The sequence below is a fragment of the Anas platyrhynchos genome, chromosome 16, assembly GCF_047663525.1.
Source record: "Anas platyrhynchos isolate ZD024472 breed Pekin duck chromosome 16, IASCAAS_PekinDuck_T2T, whole genome shotgun sequence".
Taxonomy (NCBI): Eukaryota; Metazoa; Chordata; class Aves; order Anseriformes; family Anatidae; genus Anas; species Anas platyrhynchos.
The window spans coordinates 7,581,300-7,599,500 of record NC_092602.1 but is presented as its reverse complement, the minus strand read 5'-3'; the positions used below and the strand labels follow the sequence as shown (position 1 = coordinate 7,599,500).

General features: G+C 44.5%; 2 protein-coding genes across 6 annotated transcripts in view; one reads left to right on the top strand and one right to left on the bottom strand.

Moving 5' to 3' along the window:
- CIT (citron rho-interacting serine/threonine kinase) overlaps positions 1–18,201 on the top strand; it is a 122,277-nt gene that overhangs the window by 830 nt on the left and 103,246 nt on the right. Inside the window, exon 2 of one of the 2 annotated variants that reach the window (XM_072024277.1) lies at positions 476–557. The gene's annotated coding sequence lies outside the window, so the exon portion shown is untranslated. Of the gene's footprint in view, positions 1–475; positions 558–1,569; positions 1,814–18,201 lie in introns of those variants that run through there. The other variant, XM_072024276.1, reaches the window with a different exon arrangement.
- Positions 1–18,201, bottom strand: part of BICDL1 (BICD family like cargo adaptor 1) — a 52,219-nt gene that overhangs the window by 26,086 nt on the left and 7,932 nt on the right. The window lies entirely within an intron of this gene.

The window sequence follows — 18,201 nt, the reverse complement described above, 5'->3', positions numbered from 1 at the left end:
GGAGCGATGCTCATCATGACCAGGGCCAGCATTGTCCCCATCTCTGCAAAATGACATGGTGGGACTGAATCCTTCTCTCACTGCCTGGTCCCTTGCTCTGGTACTGTCCAAGTTTGGGGAATTCAACCACACAAAGTCTGTAGTAGCTTGGTCCTGGTGTGAGAGCTGTTATCACACAGACAAGTTACATGGGAAAATGAGAACTTAGGAAACTGGCAACACTTCCAAAATATTTTGTTTGTAAACATCCAACAGAGGTTGTTTGCATTGATCCCATACTATACTTTTTAGAAAATCAGATTTTTTTACACTGTGAAAGTGCTAGGGTATCAGTATGTAATATATATCTCTATTATATACCCACAAGCTATAAGCAGTCTAGCAGGTGGATTTGATACTAGTAACCAAAGTGAGTATATCTGCTTACGTATTGCACGTATGATTTACTTTCTAACACAGATTTCCTTTTACTCAGGAACCACCTCTGTAACCTGCCGCTGCACCCATCAGCCCACTCCCCAGTGATCTTGTTTCTGACCCTCAGTTCCTTCATGTAGGTAAGATCTACGAGCTGGCCGTGGTAGGGGCATACAGCATCCAGTCTGCATTGTCCTCACTGGGTCCTGGCACTGAAATCATACATCTATGTGAAACTGTGTACAGAATGTGGTGCTCCCTCTATTACCTTTTTCAGTGCAATTCAGGCAAACTACTGCACATCTGGCACTTGATACCTTTGTACCATATGCCCTCATGCCCAGCTATCTGCAATGGTCTTTATGCCATTGAGGGTCTCCTCCTGGTTATTCCTTCTCCTTATTCAGAGAAGCCAATAAATCCATATCTGCTTAGACACAAGGGTTTGACTATGTGGCAGTCTGCCTGACCTCCTCTGTTACGGCCACACAGGTTGATGCACCTTCCCTTAACAGACTGATATTGTAGGGCACAGGCCCACTAGAGTGATTGAGGGGTCCTATACTGACAACAGAATGGATGGATTAAAGAAGAAATGAGCATATTTTTAGTAAAAAAATGACCTATTAAGAAAGAAGGGAATCAAAGACCTAAAGGATGAGGGTTTGTAATTGCCAAATCAAGGAGCCTGGTAACTGAGACAAAGCACTGAAATTGCTCTTATAAGCATCAAGCTTAGGAGACATTACTGTTAGGAAATGTCTTTGAGAGGCCTTTGTGAGACACAGGAGAGCAGTGGCATCCCATACTCAAATCTGCACTTCTTATACAGCCATGGTGTTTTAGAAATAAGATACTTTATTGCTTGCAAGAAAATGAAAAGTCTTTGCTCCAGATCTGTCCTCTCTTCATTTTTTCCCTTCTATAGGACAAATAGTTAATTGCTCAACTTGTCCTTTAACATCACTCCTATTTACCTGAGTTTTAAACTAAACAAACAAAGAATGTGAGTGGTTTCCTTCCAGCACACCCCAGTGATGCAGTGGATGGCAATGGGTTAATGCATCATCAGCTCAGATGCTTCACACCTGAGAGGCAGAGGCCAGTGGGGGAGCTGCCTGTAAGAGAGAACAGGGCCCAGCTGGTACTTTTTTCTCTGTGGGGTTTGGCTTGTACCTGCCCTTTGAGATAGGGAAATGTTGTGAGAGCACAGATGTTTAGTTCTTTGGTGAAAACCTTCAGAAAATATGATTCTGCTCAGCCTGAAGTTGAATTGCCCGTTCTGAGGGGAAAAGTGCTCACGTTGTCTGGCTTTGGTTGCTTCCCATGTTTCTTGAGGCTGGAGAGCTGGAAGTGCTGCTGGAGATAACTGCTGTTAATGCCCCGACATGATAAGGTACTGCCTTTTTCTTTTTTTTCCTTTCCAAGTGACCTTGAAAAATCCTTTTAATAGGGATAGTGAATTCTTACTGCATCACCAAGTACAGAAGAGTGGACAGTCAATGGTTTTCTGGCAATGCCGTTCTTCTTAACTTTCCTGGAAGACTACTTGATACAACTAGTTTATAAAGTGAATATACGTGGGTTTGTTTGGAAAAGAGCTCAAGGGAATTAATACAAAATGGTGGTCTTCATCTTCTTTGTCAGTGAGTACTAAGATACCTGTTTGGCTGAAGTCAACAACCACTAGCTTAGGCTAAAGCATCTTACAGGATTAGGAACAGCTGCTTGCAGCAAAAACGAACACAGTTGTGTGTCATATGGGGGGGGCAACTCTGGCAAGGTGTAATGTCTATGTTAATTGTTTGGAAGAAATAGCTTCACAAGTGGATGTGGGTTGTGAACATGTTTTAGGAGGTGCTTAAACATGAGCCTCCCTTTTTTTGTGGTTTATTCTTGACCTAAGAATTTGGCTCTTGTGGAGAGAAAAATAAAGTGTGTAGAAAAATGAGTCAGCCAGCTTCCTGTGGGAGGGACTGCCGGAGGCCCGCTGCTTTGAACGCTGTAATAAATTAGCACTGGAGATAGCTCAGAGGACAAAGTGTGCCTGGAGGACACGCAATGCTAAGCAGTGCACCCGGTGTGGCTCTTGTTCTCTGTATGCAAATGCTGCTTCCAGAAGAGTGGGAGATGAGACAGCCCCACACAGGGGCTCCCAGGTGTCTGTCTGTGGGCTCAGAGTGGGGAGCTGAATGCAGGGCTCATTGGCAGCTGCTCGGCTCCTGGTTGTTGAGAAGGAATGGAGTAGTACCAGCAGGCTATTCTAGTTCTGAAGAGATGTTGCATATGACCTTGACTGAAGTATTTGTTGCATGTATTTGCAACTGGAGGCAGAAAGGCTTACAGCTTAAATCAAGTCCATGACCCTACAGCAGAGCTGAGGGGAACTGTTGCATTAATCTCAGTGGAGCATAGCTTGGGGCCAGTGTATCACATTTGGGGTTTGGGGCACTCAGTTTAGAAAAGCCCCCCCCCCCAAAAAAAAAAAAAATCCACACCACTGATGTGTGAGACCCCAGTTTCTGAAGTCTTGCCTTGATGTAGCAGAGGAAACTGGAGCTGTTTGAATGTGGGATGGCCTGTGTTTAACATCAATAAATTGAGTTGTCTGCTCTGCTAGGTAAATTCTAATGCATTTCTAATACTTAGTTTCCATGAATAGGTTATTTTCCCCTGACAAAAGCCATATTTTATCACAGTGGAGCATTTTGGCTCTCTTACGTTGGATGTAGGTTTTTAATCCAGAGTGTTTGAGCTTAATGTGACTTTTCTACTTAAGCTAAAGGACAAAAAATATTTCTTCCAGTAAATTCCTAGTGAGCCATAAGTATGGGTCAGGTGATAGTCTAATGAAATATAAAATGCATAATTAATTTGGAAGTAGTTGATGAACTGGAAGTATAAATACTTCAGTCATTAAAACCGCCTAGAATAAAATGGACACTTATGATGGCTGAGGCAAAGAAGTGCAATATATAGTGCTGCTCTCAAGGGGCTTTGTCTTCCCTGGTAGCCAGAAGTCATGATAACAAATCTCCATTCTTGAATTTTACTTCTTATGAAATTGTTTTAGTCTAAGACTTTTTAAACCCAGAGGTGTTCAAACTCACATATCTGTGCCTGGAAGCAAGACAATAATTAAGCTTCTTGCAGTCTCTTACTCTGGCTTTAAGTGTTCTGACATCTCCTTCATTTCAAAGAAAATGAACTGAGTTCTGTTGAGGATATCTAATATATGATGGCAGTAAAAGTCAGGAAGGGAATCCTCACCAGCTTTTGAAATCTTCACCTATATAACCTGTTTAGGACCTACTCCTGAAGGATTTAGTAGTAATATGCAAACTAAAAGCTTTCCAATGTGTTTAAACCTGATGCTCAAACTTGCACTTGCAGACATGTCTGACTGCATGAAAATACTGGTGTCTATTCCCATTCCTGTGAAACTGGTGGATGCCAAAAAAACAAACAAACAAACAAAAAAAAACAATAATCAAGGACTTAGATTAAAACCCATTAACTTCTATTAGGAAGCCTTGAGACAGGAAGAAAGCATTTTCTGAAACACAGGTGTGCATTTAAACTTTGATAGATTGACCTGGGAGATGTTTTATCAGCTTTGAAATTCCTGTTGTATTTGACTCCCAATAACTTCCATCAGTCAGTTTCTGAAAAGCAGTACTCAATGTGTTTGCTCACTTCTTTGACAACTTGTCCAATTTATTTCAAAACCCAAAGGAAGGAGCGTTAATAGGTCTTTTTTTGTTTGGCTTGACTAAGGCAAGATATAAGTTACTCTGTGAAGAAGGCTTATTTATTACAGATGCTGCAGTAAAACCTGTAGTTAGTTTCTGTAGAAAAATAAGGACACCCACAAACTATAATGAATATTGGCTAGGATGGAAGCTCCAGCTACAAACTATTAGTTTCAATAAAGCTTTCCCTTCACTAGGGGATGTTTTAATCACTGCTAGGTACAGTAGGGTCATAAATGAAAGGAGAGGGACAAAAAAAGAGCAAGTCTGTCACAAAGTATCAAAAAGAAAAATGTCACAATTGCAATGCTTAAATAAAAAGGTCCAAATCTACTTTCTCAAAGCTAGTTCTGGAGCTGTTAGGTAAGCTTTTACTTAGGAAATATTTCTTGATCAGATAGTATTTGATCTGTCACTTTAAACACAACTGAATTGGGCTGGATACCTGCAGACAAAAAGCATCTAGAGATACCATTTAACTTGGCAATACTTCTTTTCCTGTACTTCAGCAGCCTTCAGCTATTTCTGAGTTGTTCTCCCTTGCTGGCAGCATAAAAAGATCTTTTTAGAGTATAAGGTCTTTGGTGCAGACTTCTAACACAAGGCAGACCTTGCTTTTGGTGATCACTGACAAAAGATAATTACAATGTGTTAGTAATAACATCTGAGCACTCTGATCTGCCGAAGTAGAATGCAGATCTACACTTTATGCATTACAATATGTAATAAGTACATGCACACTTGTCTCTCCTCTCAGCCCAGCTTTGCTCCGTTTCCACTAATGTGGAAACAGCTTATGACTCAGTGCAGCAGATGCTTGAACACAGAAGTACTTGTTTACCTTTTTGTGCAGTGCCACAGATGTAAGTGCTGAGGGGATTAGGTCTTTGTCGTAGCTCCTCAGGGCAAGGACTTAGCCTTCAGAGCACCTTGATAGCAATATGTAATAGTGACTTCTACCACAAGCCAAAAATGCTAAATAAAACCCCAGCAGGTGTATTCCAAGTCTAGGATGAAAGTTTTCTGAATAGCACCCATAACCCAGTTTCTGGGAATCTGCTGAGTATTTCTGTAAGCGGCCAGGTCTTCTCTCACATGTCAGCCTAGTGGGTGAGGTGCTCCCCTGAAGGCATTCCATGGGTGCTGCTATGGCCAGAGCCTCTCTACAATGTGGGAGTCCAGAAACAAGAACATGGATCTCTTCTTGGAGCCTTGTCCTCCCACTATCTAGTTTTTTAAAAGTTTTTGCATGGGTTTCTTTAACAGCTTTTGGCAAACTCACTGGCATTTTGGTACTTTAAGTCCTACAAAAAGCTGTGCTTGGTGGAGAAAAAAAAAAAGCAAGTAGATGCAGACAGCAAACTTAGCTGAAAAACAAGGCGGGTGCAGCACATGCTGCAGGATGGCATATAAAATACACTGTGCTCTGCCAAATCATATGCATGCAGGGGAATGCATTATGAGTGACTGGAAAGAGCCCCTCTCTGCACGAGTCCCAGGCTTTGGTGCATCTGTGAATATCATTTAAGGAGTAAAGCACAGAGGCACCTGTGTGGGGATGCCAGCTCAGTCCCAAACAATTCATGTATTCAGTTATCTTTTCTGATGGAAGAGAGGTAAAATGCTGTCAGAAGAGGAAAAGCCACTGTAGCAACATCACAACAGCTGTGTTAGAGTAACTGTGTGTGAGCTGGAGTCCACTGGAAACACCACAGACAAAGGTTCTGTGTTTGGCTGTGGGCCTCCAATTTGGCACACATACTCTACTTAGACTTGCACCTATCGCCAAAGTTTATCAAATGTAGGTCAGGCTTCATTGAATCAACAGTCCATTCCCCGGCAGTCTCAGCTGCTGCTTAGAGAAATCACTCCCACTGTGTTTTTTAGCACTGAGGTTTCTGACTTCTGACAACAGACCCTGTGCAGCTGAGGTGTGCAGCGGGTGCCAGGTGGACATGGGGACCAGGGTGGACCCACAGCCTGGGTTTCCATGCAGCTGAGCTGTGAGGCTGCTGACGGTGAGTTGGAGAGATCTGTAGGCATGGCACAAGGCCTTAGATTGGAAATGCCGCACTGACAGATGCTGTGAGAATTAGCAGCCTTTCCTATGTGTCTGATACTGAAAGGATGCTTTCTCCTGGTGGCTGAGGTTTTGATGGCTGAAGCTTTGCTTTTGCAAAGCAGTAGCATCCTTGGCAATGCCAGCATGAGCAGAGCAAGGGGCGTGCCTTCCCCTTCTTCAAAGACCATGCATTTCACCCTTGGTGATGTGGCTCAGAGAGGTGGAGTGGGAAAAGACCTAGGGATGTCCTATGGGAAATAGGGGCATGCTGTTGTTTTTGGCTCTGGTGCTTTTAAGCATACATCAGAGCTGCTGAGAGCATTATGTACGCCATATACGTGCTTTCTGTCCCTAAATAGGTAACAGGACACCAGCTAAATTACACCAAGTAAAATGCAACAAAACTGGTGTGGCAATGGCTGTTTGTTACCTTCAAAGTCTCCCTGACAAGTTGCTGGGAGTGGGTTTCATTTTGAAAGTCCTGTTTGAGTGTGCTCATACTTTGTCTGAGGCTGCTTTGATTTCCAGTTACGTTCTTTAATGGCTCCCTCTTCAAAGGATAGTGAGGGCTGCCTTGCGGGAGCGCGTGCTGATTATCCTGCACTTGAGTGCAGGCTGATCTACTGCTCCCGTTCTTACACTACTACAGCAGGGTTTTAAAATGGGATCTCTCCTAGCACCACTGCGTCTAGATGATTAACTTGCTCTTCCTCTTGCTGCTAGAAAGCAAGAATAATGTGATCAGTGTCAGGAGATCATGGTATTCAGCTGCCAGCAGTTTTTACTCTGCTGCTGCAGCTGCATTTCTTTATGCAGAAGCCTGTGGTAGTGATTGTAAATCTACTGAGTGCCTGCTGTGTTTGGGAGTGTCCAAAATGGTGTTGCTTAAAATTTCTGCCAGAGCAGAGGTATGCAGGTTAGTTAGAAAGACTTAATCCTCTCTGTGCTAAAAACCACCTGCTTTAGGCCACTGACCCTCTTCCCTCTGTTTCTCATGTGATGAGATTGTGCGCTGGAGGTGGCAGATGGCTGGGGAGCAAACAGGTCCACAGAGCCTGCGAGCCAATCATGTTGCATCATTGCTAACGAGCTTGTGCCAAGCCTTAGATTTGCTTCTGCCTGCCACTACCTTTCCTACACCAGCTTCCCTCTCACCCCTTGCCTTGGCTGTTTTGTGACTTGAATCCTGGAGCCCTTCCCCAGCTCTCCAGCTGATCTCTCTAATAGAAAGCCACCACAACCTATTGCATCAACACAGCACCGTGCCAGAGATTTGTATATTTAATTACAGAAATTCTGTGATTTCGGCTGCAGTCTATCTGGTTTTGATTTTGCTGCTGAGGGTGATGTTTCCTCTTTTAGCTTCCTTTCCTTGGCTCTGCTCAAAGGTTTTTTTATGTCCTGTTGAATTAGAGCAGATGCTGCCAAGCTGGGACATTATAAAGACTCAAATGGACTGAAGAAGAAAAAAGTAGTTTAAACATGTCACTTGTGCACCACAGGCTGTTTGTCATTGCTTGGACACCTCAGCCCCTAAAGGCTTATCTATAATGTGGTGCTGCTTGGCTTCCTGAGCTGGGATACTCTGATCTTCCTATGTGGGGATGGGGCTCATCATGACATTGTGCATGGCAAAAGCCTGCTGTGACTGTACAGGCAGGCCAAAGGGGGATTTGGAGACAAACAACTTCTTCACTAGACCCAAATGTGGTATGTTACCCAGAGAAATGCTCTCCGCTCGCAGAAAGCAGTGGTGGTGAGGTTGTACCTCTTTGGTGTGATGCTTTGGTCACATCTACTTGAGGAGTGGGGTTGGGGGCATAAGGTGCAGGCCATAGCTGCTTGCTGGGGCAGGAAGTCTTGATGCAACTGGTGTCAGTAGGCACATGGATTTCAAACATTGACCTGGATCCAGGTTAGTTTTCAGAAATTAATAGGTTAAAAAAGTGTAGCATAAGTTTAAGCTCTTGTGGGGATTTGGAATTTCCCAGCATGATCCCCACTGGCATCCAGGGACAAAGGAGATAAAGATATTAGAGCCCAAGTTTTCAGCACAAGCCTTCTCTTAAGCACTGATTCAAAATACAGCTTTACTTGTCAAGCTGAGAGACACCAAGTATATCCACGCGTCTCAAACTTATTTGTCTGGAGGACATGGCAAATACTACCATTTAAAAAGCCCCATATTAGTTTTCATCCTTACTCAGTTTACTGAAAGGTTCTTGGATTTAATATTATTTATGGCAACACCTTAACATTGCCTGGAAAGAAGAGGGTTTGGCCAGGTCTCTTCACAGAGCAGGAATTTACACGAGGGTTATAAGGCTCATTGGGGCTAATCCCTGCTAGCATTATACATCATCTGACAGTTGCCAGGGAGACGAGCATAATCTCAGTGAGACAAGATATGTGAGAAGGGTATTTATGGACATTTGCCTAACGATGCTGGTGGAATGCACCAAAAAGCGATTATTTGCGTGCCTTTGAAGTGTTGCCTTTTCTGTGGTAAATCTGGGAGGTGTGCAGCTGCAGAAACCCCAAATCTCCCTGTGATATTAAAGCAGCACCACTTGGCCCTGAGGTTTCCAACTTCTCCAGCAGCAGAGGCTTCACCTGCTGTCACACAAAGGGGTGAACGAGGCTGTTGTGGCGCTGAGATGGCTGCCCATCTGTCTGCGCTCTGCAGCATCAGCAGCCTGGAGGTATAAGCAAGCGGTTGCAGTCTGCGGTGCTGACACAGCCTTAATGAAATCCATCCGCTTCACGTGCCTGAAATACTAGCAGGTGTCTCATGCAAATGTCTTGTTCACTGAGTGATGTGAGGGGAAGGAAGAGAGGAAGTGGGGTGCATGTATATATATAGGCGTAGATGCGTGTACACTCTGGCAATGGTTTTCCAGCATAACCAGCTGTTTTCTCCTTCCCTGTCCCTAGGGTGAGCCCAGTTGCACAGAGGCCAGCTGGCTCTGGGTGGGTGTTAATGGCACGTGTGATGCTAAATGGGTCTGAACAGGCATTTTGGTCAGACTAGGCCATTTGCCCTGGCCTGGAGTGGCTTATTGGATCTGCTTAGGGAGATTAAGGGAAGCAGGAGAGCTAATATCTTCATTCAAACAAGCTCATGCTGTTAGAAAAGGCTTCTGCATTGACTGCCTCACACAGCAAAATATTTTATCAGCCATGTACTTCCTGGCCATGGGAAGGGACAGAGACTGATGGAGGTGGCCAACACCTGGGACCTAGAGCACTAAAGCTGCATGGTCTGGCCCTGCCCTGCTCTGGGTAAATCTTCCCCCTCCTGTGAGGCAAGGCAGTGACCTGTAATGAAGGGATAAGGGTTGCCTGTCTCCTTCCTTCACAACTTGGCCTTTTTAGTCTGATACTTTCTTTTGATGGAGAGAGATGGAGGATGGGGAAAGGAAATTCCTAAGTTTTTGAAGCCTTGATGAAAATGATTTCCTTGGAAGGAAGGAGCAACTGAGAGGCGCAGCCCTCAGCTGACGGACTGTGTCTCGTGGTGCCAGAGTTAATCTCAGTAAGTAGCTCTGAGCTGCTGGGTCAGATAATGCCTGGAATGGAGGAGGCCTCTTTAAATGAAGTAAATCAGTCTGCTAATCCCCTGTAGGTGGGTTTTGAGGAGTTCTTTTAGATTGCAACCACTGATTTGCACAATCTCAGATGTTTCTGCAGTGGCACCTGGCTTTTCCTTCAAGGGGTTCCAAGTAGTGAAAGCAGATGCTCAGTGTGTCTATTTCAGTCAGTCAAGAAAATAGCTCGTGAGCAATACTTCTGCTTACTTCCAGCTCTGCTTTTATGTGGAACCATTCTCTATTTGCTTTCTTTGGGGTCTGTGTCCAGCATGGACTCTACGTAAAGGTCAGGTGCTGGCTGTGAGGCCTCAAGGTGTCTGCGTTTACTCAGCTTAAAAGCATCAGGGACATGCAGTTGCCTTTGGCAGGAAAAACTGATGCTCCCAAGTGTGTATCATCCTCCTCCACCTTTCTCTGGGGTGAGCTCATTCTTCTATACCACAAAAACAAGCCTGATGAGCCTGAGCAGGTTAAATAGCAGCTTTTTGGTCTGTCTTGCCTTGACTGAGGTGAATATGGCGCAGCTCAGAGTGGTTTCTTTTGGTGGAGACTAGAGCATCCATAGCCCCAGTGCTTCAAGGACAGAAAGGCCCCAGGAAGAGGAGGTACCACTGCAATCATCAATTCCATGAGCATTTGCCTTGAGCACTTAAAGCTTTGAATATTTACTAGTTATTGAAGTCTGGTCCCTGGTGCTAAGGTGGAGAGGGAAATAAAGAAGCACAACATTTAGGAAGAATTTGTGCACAAGGTGAAATACGACATTCAGTAAAGCCTAGGGAAATAAATCTCTCTGGATTAGAGGCAAGAACTACAGAAATCATTTGAGTTAGCAAATCTCTGTGCGTCTTCATAGCCGATCAATGGATGTTATTTGGAAAAATATCACATTGTTCAGAGGAGATCGTAGATTTTGGCAAAGTATCATTTCAGACTTTCTCATTTGGCTTCATAGAAACATAAATCTGCTGGAATATGCAACTCCCACAATACCTGACTTTGTGTTCAAGAAATTGTTGGAATCTACCTCTGAATCTTTCCCAATTTGCATTTATTTTGACCCCTCTATTGCTTTATGCTTGTGTGGAAGGAAAATGCAAGTCTGTTCTAAAGTCTTCAAGCTCAGCTATTACTTGTGAGTATTTCTTTGGGCTTCTCTGCCTTTTTTCTTCAATATTCAGAAACAGCAGGAAGACCTGACCTCATGAAAGTTTTCTCTAAAAAAAGATAGAGAAACCTCAGATAAAAAAAGATAGAGAAGGCCTCTTTCAGGCTCAATTTTGCCCAGTTCTTTTAATATCAAGGCAAAAACTGGCCAGCCCTGTCTGATGGTGACTATTTGGCCACTTACCAAAAGTCTCCTTTGATGGGTGACCTTGTAGCATCTCTGGGCACTCTGTTCTGCTCAGCTAACTTATAGTTAAACATTTTCCTTAATGTCTACACTAATTCTTGTCCTACAGCTTATGTGCACTGCCCCATATGTAAGGGGATATGAGGAACAAAGCCTAAATTATAAGTAATTGTCTGCACCAATACCCTTTTCCTGGAGTGGTGTACTTCATTATGGGATATACTTCCCCAATTTCCTAATCTACACATTAAATAACAAAAAAATTCATCTGCATTCTGTAAGATGAAGATGGCTCAAACTCTTGTGCAGGCTGCTTGCCAATGGAAATGGAGAGGAAATTTTCCTTTGTTAGGGTCTTTTTCATAGGCTTACCCTGACAACTGCTGCCTAGTCTCAGTGCATAGTTTTTTTTTTTTGTTGTCACAAAAAGATCTATGCAAAGCACCTGCTAATCAAGTGAAGTAACAAGGGAAAGCTAAGTACTTCTCAAAGGCCCCCTTCTGTCGAAACCTGTTTACTTGGTCCTGAAACACTTGACCTGACAAAAGCTAATGGCTCTGTGCATCTCTTCTGTAGCTGTAGTCCCTTTCCTCTAACAAGTCCTGTGGTTGGCACTTGCTCCAGGGCCCTGGTGTGAGCAACAAATCTGCTGGTCTCTGCTTGAGTTGTAAAAGGCTTTGGTTTTCCTTCCTCTGAGCGCGTGGGCAACCAGCTGCAATGCTGCTTTGTTAACAAATAACCATGAACAACTTATGCTAAGTAGTTGCCAATGAAATAGCTTTCCAAAAGAACATCTCCATTATACGAAACGGTGCCAAGTCTGGAAGTGGATTCAGAAACAGACTTTGAAGGATGTAGAGAGCAAGGGAAGTAGCAAGGCTAAATTTTCCCTCTCGATGTACTGGAAGTGGAAGCCAGGCTAACCCCAAAGGAACTGAGCAATAGTATGGTCTCACATCAGCTCAAGGAACAAGACTGCGGAGACAACGACCAGCCTGAGGACGGTGGTAATTTGTTTGAACTCATTTTTGAGATGTATCCAGGACTGAGGTGGGGGAACAACAGAAGGGAAAGCAATGAGGACAAAACAACAGATCTTTTAGATCAGATAAAATGCAAAGTGAAACCAGTGAATAGTATTTAAAGGGCAAATTCAGGAGAGCTGGATGCCTTAGGTGCCCGCTTATTCCCAAATACGCAACAGTTCCTGTGATAGCTCTATATTTATTACCCATCTGCATTGATGTACTAATCTTGGTAGAATAATATCCCATCTGAACCTATCCAAGTAATTTTTGCTTTTAAAAAGGCTCTTTACATGCTTCAACATTAAAGCCTTCCAGGAAAGAGTAATTAGGAGATGATGAGAACCATTAATGGGAATGTTCCCACATGCTTCTGGTCTTGGCAGTCCCCACTCAGACACTTTCCTGTCTGAAAGAAAGCTGGTGCAAATCTCTGCAGCCACAGAACTGAGCCTCTATAGGAAGCCACCTAATAAAATTGTTTGGCCAACCTGTACCTCTTCAAAATGAAATTCTTGCCTGATCTACTTATGGGCCACCTCTTATCCCTGTTCCTCTGCAATGCAAGTCACTTGATTTTTGTCCTGGTCTGCCAGTTGCTACCTGTTGTATTTTCACCTCTGGGCAGCTTCTTGTTCCCATCTCTGATGGGATTTCCTATCCTCACAGGTGGTAGTGGCAAGTATGAGCCTTCTCTGTTGTATTGGAGCATCCATCAGGAGTAGGCAAGACTCTCACTGATCCCATATCTGTGCTTAAAATAAACTGGATTTTGCTAAATGCAGTTCTAAACAAAATGTTGATTAAGCTCTAGGCTGTTTTTGCAAGGGGCCCCTATGATTTTGTGGATAATAAGAGCACCTAATGCAGCCTGCAAAAACCCTTCAGCGTAGCAGAAACTTCCCTCTTGGGCTATTGTCTACTAAACTGCATTTAGAAAAAGCAATCACACTTAAACAGAAAAGGATTTTAAAGACTTCATTATAAGGTGCGCAAAGTTTATAACCCAGAATGGCACTTTAAAGATCAGATGTTTTTAATTGTTTTTTCTTATGTGCAGATTTGCAAAGCCTTGAGTTGTGTTTAGCTCTGGTTCTAGCTAGTAATGCAGTGGCTGGATGCAAACACCTTCTGTGTCCTACTTTCTAGAATCTCCTGGAGGAAGTGTTTACAGCAAGTGTGAATAAGCAGAAATATTCCTACAAAATCTTTTCTGCCCACGTTTCTCTACCTCTGAGCTACTGCATAATAAAGCAGTTCCTCTAAGCATCAAGACCTGGACACAAACAGAATAGCCACTTGACATTTTTAGTGCTGCGTAAGAGGGGAGGAAGGGATTCATTCAGATTTTTATTTCCTCATCACATATCAAGTTCAATTTCAGTCTTATGTTGGATTCCTGCTAGCAGCATCACTAAGCTGTGAAGGTCTGAAAATCTTTCAAGGCAAAAAGCCTTGCAGAAACTCCTGAGATTTGCTCCAGAGCTACTTGCTAGAGATGAAGGCAGGGCTGTGAGCTGAAGTGCAAGGAAGAACTGTGTATAGTTGATTACCAGGTGCTTAACAGTCACATGTGTTCTCCTAGATGGTGCTCTGCACCCTCGTTCCAGCTGATATGCAGCCTGAGAGTGGGGACAGGATGTCTGGGCTCTGGGGATGTCTCCTGGGGACAGTCCCTGCTGCTCCACCCCGCACCACAAGCCTCCGAGGCTGTGAGATGAGCTGTAAGCGGTGCAGAGGTGAAGTGATTGTGACAAATAACCATTTCTACTGCACTGTGTCCCCCGAGCTGGACCTGCAGGGAGGGTGCCCAGGACGATGCCCAGCCGTGGCACAGCCACCCTTGTACAGGTTGGTTCACCTGCTTACACAGCCTCTTCTTACCAAGACAAGAAAACGTTTTCCCCAGCATCTCCCTGCGGGTGGCATGGACAATGGGCTGCCATGGCCCGGAAGATCTCCAGGGTGATTTTTTTTTGGGGGGGGAAAATCACAGTGAGCAGAGGAAGCGGGGGGAAGGGGGGGGGGAGGTGAAGTGGTGGATGCTGGGGACACGTCCCGGCAGTGAGCCGAGCCCACAGCCCCCACCGCCCGCCCGCCTCAGACGTCAGAACTGCGTCTCCTTGCGTGTCCGCCGACTGTCCCCGCATCACAAGCAGTAGGATCACACCCAGTCGCCATGGCAACATCGTGATGCGGTGTACCGTCACCAAGCAACCACCGAGGGGTCCCCAAGGATGGAGGGGTGCCTGTCCCACTGCCCTGGGCAACGATGAGGTCCCATCCAGCCCCATATATGCTCTCCTTTTAGTCTGTGAGCAGGGATTTGTGTAGTTCTGCCACCTTCACAGTAGCCATTTTTCACCTTGATAGTAATTTGTAACCCTTTCCTGGATGGCCCTGTTCTGGTTGGTGCCCTGAAATGGGGTTAATGGGTGCTGCAGGGTTGGTCAGGCTGCCCTGGGGGGTTGAGCCTTTCTTTCTACCTGTCTTCCTTCCTCCAGATGGATTGGTGGGCGAGCACTACTGAGCAGTGACCTCAGGATGTCTTCATTACCTTCTAGGGCACTGAATCATCTCATTGTAGGACTTTGCAGGTGAGAAAATGCAGCTGCAGTCACGTCCTATATTTACAGCTTTAGGATAGAAAGCCTCAGCACTCCAGCCCTGATGTGGCACGAAGCTGAATTATTAACAAGTGCTTTCTGCTAGGGGAGAAGTAGCTGGAATGAGGAAGCCTTTCCTGCCTGCGCAGGAATCAGTATTCAGTAGGAGACAGGGGATCTGGTTACGTAGTGCTGGGATCTGCTGGTGCTTCAAAGGGGCAGGGAGCTGGAGGGTGCCTGGTGTGGATAACAGGAGGTTTGATGTACTGGTATCTGATTCCTACTCAGCCCACCACATGTAGGGTAACTGCACCTTGTGCCAGGCACAGAGCTGTGCTGGAAGGGCTGTCTGCCTGCCCTGGGACACAGGTAGCCCTGCCTAGGCTGCTGCAAGGTTGCTTCAGCCCCTTCAACAGAAAGGGATGCTGCCTTCTCTTGTGCAGTCTCCCTGCCCTATTGAATTTACATGGCTCAGAGGTGATGCCAACTAAGGTTTGCTCTGCAGGACTCTACAAAATCCCTCTGAGTAACTCCAGTGAATGCTTTCAGGTGAAAAAAAGCCCAAAGAATTCAGTGGAATGACTGCGCCTTGAAGTGTGGGGCTAGTCAAAGCAACTATTCTTGAGCTTTGGTCAGCTCAGGATGCTTTTCTGTTTAAAAAAAATAAAGCCCCAGAGCAGTGCTTAAGTTGAGCCTGACTTGCTTGCCTCTGCGCTAAGCATGGACTTTCTCAATACACCCTGCTGGGCTACTGCAGACAACTCAATAAACAAACATAAGGAAGCTTGTATTAAGCACCTGTACAGATGAAATAAGGAATTAAAGGCAAGCTAACTCATAGCATAATGGCTACAGATCTCTGGCATGGAAAAAGCAGTGAATCTTGCCCAGCACACTTGTTCTAGTAACTTCTTTTTTGGTGATTAGTCTGGATTTATTAAATTCAGCGTTGTTCCTATGCTGATAGACCCAATAAACAATATTCAGAAAAAGCTCTTCAAATCAATAACTGACAAAAGAGCCGTCTTTTTTTTTTTTCTAGGCATGTTGTTGACCACCAAAGGACGTATTTAAAACACAATTGATTTGGAAAGGAGAATATAATAGCTGTTTCATTCTTGAATTAAAATGTTTCTTTCAAATCAAAGTCTGCCTGTGCTGTGAAGCTGTGCTGCACATTACAGCACCGAGCTGGAAACAGATCTCCTTCACTTGCAGTATTACTGAAAGGAAGGTTTGGGGCTAGCAAATCCAGCCTCCTTTGGAGACGTGTGGGTTGGCCGATCATCTTGCTGTACCAGAGGGACTGACTGAAACACCTCATTCTTTGTAGCAGCGTGCTGGCACTAGATGCTGAGCGAATATACGAACTTGGTGATTGAGGGTCCCTCGGAGGGACGCTGCGGTGGCTGAGTGCTCCTCTCTAAACACAAAGAGCTATTTCAGCAGTGCAAGATGACACGCTTCTTCCTGCCGCTGCATAAGAGACTTTTTTTTTTTTTCAATGAAAAACACCTACCTGAGCCTAACATTGTGAAATTACTTCCTTATGCATTGTGCACCATAGCAGAAACCCAACCGAACTGGAAGGATACATCCTCGCCCAAGCTCCATGCAGCAAACAGCTACGGGAGCCCAGGGCTGGTAGCAGGAAGTGTGTGGGAAAGCCATCTGGTGAAGTCACTTAGAAACAGTGTGAAAGTCTTTTTTCATTCACTTCCTGACAAAGTAGTAATATGTTGCCTTATTATAGGCAAAGAGCTGCTTGTTATTGTTGTATTCCTAGCTCCTAGAAGCCCAAAGGTGGGGACAGGGCTTACTGTGTTAGAGCTGCTGGGAGCGCACACAAGAGGAGATCTTTGCCTATGTGGCTCCACCCCCATAATTTTTGAGCTTATAAGGATAGAAAGTGTACGAAATTCTTTTTTCAAATGAGGAACTGAAACAGATGGGAGAGACTGAAGGAGCTGGAAACAAAACATGTAATTCCAAGCCACGACTTTCTCAGCAGAACTGCGCTTTGCCTCCTGTACTTGGAGTGTTTATGGTGAGCAGTGTGTACCTTAGTGTATGTTCTCTGCAGCTTTCCTCTGTAAAATCAGTGTTTGGCTCCGTATGGATGCGCTACTGAGAATTCCTACATGCTTTGCTGTGCTGAGACAGGGGGAGGGGAATCAAATGAACATGCAGAACAGGGCTTTAATCATCACTTACAAAATTAAAAAAAAAAAAAAAAGGTTACTGTGGAGATCTTAAACTCAATCTTCCGCATCTGAGTCATGTCTTTCACTGAGCTCCCAGTCGATCCCACCTCACTTCCATACAGTTTAATGCTGCTGTAACTGGGCAGTGTCTCTGCTCTGTTAGAAGCAGAGAACCACATTGAAGGCCGTATTTCAAGAGGAGGCAAAGTTCCTTATAACCTACTTACTATTATTAGATATGTAAAGTTCTCTTATATGATCATCTCATCGAAAAACCTCAAGTCATTTTATAGCCCTTATTTTAGCCTTGTGGCAACTCTAAGGCAAGACAGTTATCACCATTTTTAGAGACTGGAACAGACGTAAAATCCCTATCCTTGCGTTTTCCTTACCAGTTAGTGCCAGAATCAGGGATGGAATTTTCAGTCCCACAACTGAATTGCAAGGCAGAGCTCTCTGGGTCCCTTTGCTACCCTTGTGTGGATGTGTGGGAGTGTGTGTTTGACTGGTTAGTATTTGTGCCAGGCTCAGACTGGGGAAAAAAGTGTGGGGTTGGCCCTTTTCTGGGGAAGGTAAGTTTTTATTTTTATTAAAAAAAAAAAAAAAAAAAATCACAGGACTAATTAGATAGTAAAAGAGTATTGAAGCAGGAAGGAGGATGAAGGAGATGGTGGATGCTGCCCTGCTTTGAGGTAAAAGGGGCTGAAGCTTGGGAACTCCCAAAGAAGCAAGCAAGACCATGTGGGCTAGTAGGTCGTGAGGCTGAGCCCATCGTTCGGCACGTAGATCCTTGTGCCAAGGGAATGCCTTCCCCTGGAGAGATGCTCACGTCTTGTGAAACTGGGCCATGAGCTGTTAATTGCTAAACCACAGAAATTCGATTTTAAAGAGGTAGTATCTATCTTGTAGAATGTCTCATACCAGAGTAACATTTCTTTGTACTCCTGTGAATGAAGCCTCTAGTAGGGTGTTCAGTGGTAAATAAGGGTAGAGTTGAAGTTTTTGTTGCCTTATCACAGGCTTCTCTTAACTCTTTCCTCCCAAACAACGCACTGAGATGCAAAATTCAGAACCAGGAATGCAGAGGGGATAACAGCAACACCTCTGAGTTCACAGAAGCCAAAATAGTGCTCCTTTGCAGGGTTTGTCTTCTGCCAGTGCTCAGCTCATGATCCTGAGCAAGGCTCCAGG